This window comes from Plasmodium malariae, assembly GCF_900090045.1.
Source record: "Plasmodium malariae genome assembly, chromosome: 5".
In the NCBI taxonomy this organism is placed as follows: domain Eukaryota; phylum Apicomplexa; class Aconoidasida; order Haemosporida; family Plasmodiidae; genus Plasmodium; species Plasmodium malariae.
In genome coordinates, this window is record NC_041779.1 from 162,578 (window position 1) to 170,767 (window position 8,190).

General features: G+C 17.5%; 1 pseudogene, besides 1 other annotated feature; it reads right to left on the minus strand.

Moving 5' to 3' along the window:
- Positions 1 to 5,440: 5,440 nt before the first annotated feature.
- PmUG01_05012900 lies at positions 5,441 to 6,044 on the minus strand (annotated as a pseudogene).
- Positions 5,441 to 6,044: a sequence feature (fam-l protein, pseudogene).
- Positions 6,045 to 8,190: the final 2,146 nt, after the last annotated feature.

Genomic DNA, 8,190 nt, shown 5'->3' on the forward strand with positions numbered 1-8,190 from the left:
ATTGATTTTTTATATTGCAGTATATATTCAAATAAAAAATATATAACTATTTTACAATAATGTATTCCTACTTATATGGGATTATATTATATTTATTGAAAAAAAATTTCTTTCATAATTTTATCGTAGTAACATAATAAAATACATAGAATTATAATGTTCTTTACAACAAAAAGCAAAAAAATAACATCCAAAATATATTATAAAATTTTTATTATATTTTTATTTACAAAAAACTAACGTTAATAAAAATAATACAATTTCAGCATATATTCGTATATATTCTAAATATATAATTTTAGTATTGAAATTAAATAATTTTTGTATTAATTATTTTATAAATAAAAACTATGATCTATTAATATTTCAAGATATTTAAGTTGAAACTCTGGAAGCATAAAGTATCGATGAAGCACTGTCCTATGTATTCAGAGAATAATTACTGATTATAACAATACATTTAAACTAATAATTCTAATTTTATATAAGCATTGTATTTTTTTGAGAACTGGTTATTGTTGCTAAAAAATTTTAATTTTTGTGATAAAGTAATAGTATTAATAATTAATGGAAAAAGAAATATCTTGTACTATTTTTTGTTTGTATTAATTGTAACTTACTGTTCTCACTATTTAAAAATAACAATTCTTTTATATACAAAGTTATATTTAATAAATCCATTTCATAACATACTACAAGATCTATGAAAAAAAAAAAAAATTTTGAAAATAAAAAAAAAAAAATTTTATTTTTGAATCAGAATTTTTAAAACAAATTCTTTCTTATATTTCATTTATATCATATTTTTTAAATGAAAAAATTCATAATTCATCAACTTAGTTATTTTATTTTTCTTTTTATTAAAATACGTATATTTATTAGAATTACCAATGTAGCAAAAAAAAAATTGAACAAAGATTAGCATTATTAAATATATATTTTTTAAAATTTGATGTGGAATACTTTTGATCTTTAAAGTATTATATAACATAATATTCATTACAAGTTATGATATTTTTAATTTCTAATTTATTCACAATTAAAATATTTCGTAAAAAATATATGAAATTTTTTTTTTTTTTAATTTATAATAATCCATATAGAACATATAACATAAATTATATACTAAATGAAATAAAATCTTACAAAATATTTACATATACAAAGATTTTATAAGTTTTAGGATTATGCGTTTTTTATAAGCATTTTTTGCAGTTTCTTCTCATTAATTATACGTGTATTTGTATAAATTACTAATTCTTTTGTAAAATAAAAGGATGTTTTGCAAAGAGTTTAAATTCTTTATAATTTATTTAATTTTTTCTTTATTACAAAATATATCCAAAGAGAATCATGTTTATATACATATATATATATATATATATATATATATATATATATATATATAGTAGAATTTAATCCATATTATTTTACAAATTAATCTGTATATTCATTATAATTGTCACTCTTGTATTCTACTAAATTTATTATTTACACATTAATGTAAAGAACTATTAACATATGATATATGCAATGTTATACTCTGTAAGGTAAACGGTTTCTGTTTCTTCAATATTTATATTTAAGGAATAAAAAAATATATTTTTATAATTACTATAAAAATTTAGCTGCATGCTGTAGAACTATTAGTGATTCTTTAAAGTTTTCAGTATAAAAATGCTACAATTTATTGTATATCCTCTTACAAATTAAAATGTAATATACGCACATAATAGTATTGATTTTAATTGATATATCAAGGGTATAAAATATCATGGTTTTATTCTTATTCATTCTATAATATTGTGATTCTGAGTTAAACCTGTTACCATATTGGAATTTATTTTTCCAACTGATTCACTATATATTATATCATATACTCTGAGCTCAAAGTTTATTTAAGTTATCATTTATTTATACCAATGGCAAGAAAAAAATATTTCTCCATTTTAATTTTACCATTATAATTTATATTCTATCATTTCAAAATTATATATTTCTTTAAACATTTATTATATTTATATATTATTTAGGATCAACAATTTATTTATATATCGGAGTTTTTCATACATATATTGACTACATAAATATATATGATCTGGGCACATTTTTAAATAATAATTTATATATATCATTATGGCTTTTTATATTTCTCATTTATATATTATATTTTCCCTTGTATTAAAAATTATTTCTATTGATATATGTAAGACTATAAATATTAAAAAATTACTTTTATAGAATATTTTAAAGTAGACATATGTATATATATATATATATATTCTTCATCATTTATTTCACTAAAATCCTTTCGTTTTCTTTTTTTTTATCAGTATATGATATAAAACAAAAATTCTTTTATGAACATATCAATTTTAGTAATCTTTGAAATAAATTCGATTTTTTAATATTATCCAAAATTTTATTCATAATTTTCCTTAACAATTTTGTAACTCATCATACATGTTTAATATAAATTTACAATTTTACAATTTTCCTATTACAAAACATATATTAAAATCTTTCCTTTAATTCTTTCAAAAAAAAGTTTTTTTTATACCTTTATTAAAATAAAATCCTTTTACTGCTTCTGTTATATACATTTCATTATTTATTTCATAAAAATAAGTTCTGTAACTTCTTGTTTTTAAATATATGCTTTTATATAAATTCCAGCCTCGTTTATTTTCATTTTTATAATATTACAATAAATATTTAATAATAATGTTCTATTTCATTAACTTTGTATTGATGTGGTTTCATTCGTAATTGTTAATTTACAAATATATTACCTTTGCGCATTTATAATTATTTATTTTTTTTTTTTTTTATGCAATTTCATTAAATCATTAGAATTATTTTTCTAATTTTTCGTTATTTTATTTTTTATAACATTTTATTAAAATGTTTTTGTCTATTATAGAAGAATAAAAAAAATATATTTATGATGTAAAAGTTGTAAAATTAAAATGATTTCAGGGATGTATTTCCCATTTTATAAGTTTCATCTTAGGTTAAATTAAATTTTTTCTTAGTAACAATACAGAATAATTTACATTTTTCTTTGAATTGCCCTTAATTATAAGCTCTTACTTAATTCTACTTAGATAAATTTCGGAAATACCTAGTATTAAATTTTATTTGAAATTTTATCATTTCATAAAATATAGACATATTGCGTATAATATTTATTGAACATTTCATAAAAATTCATAAAATATTTATATATGAATAGATAATCTGTGAGGAAATTAAAAATACAAATATATTTTTACAGATTTGTATTTCATTATTACTACGAACAATATAATATTAAATGTATGTATAATTTTATAATGATATATAGGTAACAAAAGAATATTAATAAATTTAATTTCTATATTTTTTTCATAATATCAAACAAATAAGTATAAATATCCTTAATTTCTTCATTGCTTCTAATTAAACAAGTAATATATAAAATAAGACATACATACTCTTTTTCGAATAATTGTTTTTGTTTAATATATTTGGAAATTTAAAAAAAGAATATATATACTGTTGTAATACAATTATTCCATAAGTATATTTCTTTCACAGAATATATTTTATTAAAATACAATAATACTTAATATTAAATAAATACCAAAAAAAAAAAAAAAATTAATTCGTTTATAAGTATTTTTATTATAATTCTTTCACTTTTTCCACACAGAAATATCTATATATGATACTGTCCTTTACTTTTAGACCTGGTATTCTTTTTCAAGAAAAATATATGAATGTATTATTTCATTGTTTGAACAATGAAGCTTAAAGCGTATGTATTTGTGATAAATAAAATATGTACTAATATTATGTTGTAATTTTCATAAAAATCTATAAAATGGAAAGTTTAATAAATGAAATATTTTTGTGCAATTATGAACAAAATAATTGCTTGCGAAACATAATAGAAAGAACTTATTTAATTAGGTCTTGTAAAAAAAAGTAGAATAATTTTTTAAGTATATATTGATAAAACTTATCTGACAAGAATAACCTTTCTTGCTAATTTATTAATTAATATAATCAAAAAAGAATTCATATTTTTACTTTTATTTTGCTTAATCAGTCTTATGAAAGAATTAGTTATTGTCATTATAAATTATTATATTCTATACTAACTTAACATAATGTTAACATATTAATTTATAAATAAATAAATATATATATATATATATATATATATATATATATATATATATATATATATATATATATATATATATATATATATATATATTGTATATATAACCATCAAAAATAGCATAAATATATAAAGTAATACCACCATATTATTATGTGATTTTGAAAAATATATATTTATTTTCATTACTCCTAATCATAATATAACCATCTACAGATATATACATATATTTAAAATTTTACCGATATTATAAAGAAAAATAAATAATTCACACATATATATATGGAGTTATATATAATTAATTATTTTAAAAACCTTACAATATAAAAATATGGATAGTTTATTTATTCACAAAATTTCAATATAGTACATATTTAATACATTTTTGAAAAATTGAATTAACACCACAATTATGCATAATAATAAAATTATAAATAACCATAAATATTCATCTAATTCAAAATACATAGAATTTAGGAGTTCTTAAACAACTATAAGTAATCAATTTTTAATTATGATAAGGTTTTATTATATATATATTATTTTAAATTTATATCATGCAAAAGAAAATAAAAGTACATTAAGAACAATTTTATAACAAATATTCCTGATAACTTATTTCTTATAAAAAATATGTAATGGAATAAATATTAATTTTTTTCCTTAGTAAATAAATACATATATACATATACATACATACATATGAACAAAAATATATATTATATTCCTTACATTAAAAATGAAGGCATAATTATTTTTAATTTACTACTAATATTACATATTCTTAATAACCCCCTAAAAAATATATTTTATACTAAAAAGAAATATATGAAATAAAAATTGTCATTTTTGAGGTCAAATATAAATTATCATACATCAATAAAATTATATGAATAGTTTTAGTGTATATTCATTTAACGTACATACATACATTTTCCATGAGTTCCTATTTATATACAAAAATGTATATATATAACCATAAGATATAGTTAAGCAGGAGTCACTCGTTATAATACAAATTAAAAAATATTAAAGCCTTTTAAATGTCAAAAAAAATAAAAACATTTTTTCCTTGTTATAATATATAAAAAAATTCATATGTAAGCGGACTCATTATATAAAAAAATAATCAATTATATGTACATTCAAAAATATATAAGTAAATATATTACAACTATTTTTTCATATTAAAGACTTCTTTGCAGAGTCAGATATATTTCTTGTAACTAATTTTACCTCTACCTAAATTAATTTTTTTCATATTTTTCAACTTATTTATGGTAATAAATAATTCCTGATATAATAGTAATACACAATATATAGGAGAGTGCGCAATATATTAGAAAATCCAATAACAGTTCTATAAAAAAATCCTGTAGTTCCTCCATTGGTCTTACCGTATGCTTGAAAAATGAACCTACATTTTCCTTCAAAATCCTGAAATTTATTGGTTACATCCCTATCTAATGATAAACTTAATAATTTATACAACCTTCTTTTAAGACCATAATTACAATAAAAAACTAAGATGAGTCCAAATGATAACAACGAAAACAATATTAAAGGTAAAACAAATAGTAATCTGTATTTTTTAAGTATGATTTTTTAGTACAACTTATCACTAATTGTTATATTGTTATTAAGAAAATATTTGTAAGCAAGTTCCTCGAATATTTTTGTTTCTAAATAGAAATATATTTTGGTTTCAAATATACAATATTTATTTTACATATCTTTTTTATGGCCTCATGTATTCCATGATGAACTTCCATTTGGTTGTTTCTTTTTTGTTTTCATTACTTCCTCATAGTTGTATATGTATTTTTTTGTTATTCAAACCATTATTTGATATCTTTTCTCTTGTACTAATAAAATTTAAATACATATTATCGTTATACTTTCCTAGAGATTGATAATTTCTTTTTTCTTAATTTCTCCTATGCTTGCAACACTTATCCACTGATGTGTCAAACATGCTCTAAAAAAAAATATATAAATATTTGTTACTTAAAGATATAAATAAGCTAGAATAAAAAACAAAATGTACTAATAAACGAAAACACCAAAAAATGTTAATATTTGAATTATCCTAAAATAAAAATATCATACAACATCAATGTTAAAACGACATATCCAAGATAAAAAGATAAATCCAAAAAAAATTAATAAGTAATGGAGACTTTTGTTTTTGTTCCACAATAAAGATATGTAATATTACAATTTAATATATATAAAAAAAGTTAATAATATTCAAATATACTTTTTATGATAAAATGAAATATTTAAAAAAATAATTTCTTATTATTATTGCTTTATGAACACATGATAAAATATACATAACTACATTGTTCTTTACAACGTGTGCAATAAAAAATAAATTTAGAAATGTACTATATAATGTTAATTATAATATTAATTATAAATAACGAACTTTTATTAAAATGAAATAAATTTATTTAATTCAAATATATTCAAAATATATAATCTAATTATTAAATATAGTACATTAATTATATAATATATTATTAATTTCAGAATAAACTGTACAATAAATATGTAAATAATTGTTATATGTAATATTTAATTTATACATTATATAGAATGCAGAGAATATATATATAATATATTTCTGTATATATTAAGGTAATAATTATAGATGTTAAGAATGCTATACTATATATAGTTAAAATTTTATAAATATGCATTTTGGAAAAAGCATTTATTTTTAATGAAATATTAATCATTATAATAATAAAATAATAGTTATTATAAAATAAAAAAAATATGTTATTTATGTTAACTAAAATAAATGCATTAATCCTCTTTGAGCAGATATACTTTTTTATAGTGTGTTATTTTTTTTTAAAGTTGTATTTCTATGGAACTACCTAAATTTTTAAGAAATATATGATCTGAAAACAAATAAATAGATATTTCTGTATATTTATGCCATAATTTCCTAATATCACTCTTTTTAGGTAAGTTTAATTTATACCATTTTTCTCTATGAAAAATATTCATATTCATCTACATAATTTTTTTCATTTTTTTATTATAATTATATATATATGAAGGAAATATTTATAAAAGAAAAATAAAAAGGTTTAAACGTAGAATTGACATAAAAATATACCTTACAATTGCAATAATTTATAAATAAACTACATAAATTTATCTGCATATTATATACAGAATATAATATGTACATAACAAATCTGAAAGCATATTAATTTTAACTACTAGAATACATGATTTAGTAATATTCGTATTTATAATATTAGAGCGAATAAATTATACTTTATTTATTCTTTTAAAATACAGTGTTTCAAATTATTTTTGCAGGTGCGTCATAATAAATCTACATAAATATATAATATTCTATTAAAAATAATTTTAACAACAAAAAATAAATTATTCCCATATATTTCAACTCCTTATTTGCTATATCTGAGAGAACGATAAGAGTAAAAATATTATATTCACCAAAAATTATTGTAATCATCTGAAATATATCTTTATATTTTTCTTATTTAATATTATCCTCCAAGTGTATAATTAAAAAATTAAAAAAATAGAGATATAGCTAAATTTATAACACTATTTTTAAATTACAGAAATTAATATAACTATATTTTTATTATTTTTTCTTATATGTATTCTGGTTCTTACAATAATTATGAAAAATCTTATTTATTTTTTTTTAATTTTTCGCACAATTTGTTTGTTTTAATTTTTTACAATTAATATTACTACATAAAAAATGTAATAACTTGTTTCTAACATTTACACATATAAAATTATAAATTATAATATCAAAATATAAAATAAGTGAACCATCTAATATAATTCGGCTAAGCGTATATCTATAAAATCAGATTTTTTAGTTTTAAAAACACAGATAATATCTATATATTTTTTTTGTTCTATTTTTTTAAGCAATATGTATACTTACATAAATTATATATATATTTTTTTTAATTATGAAATTCCATACAAAAACTTTAATTTCCTCGTAGAATACT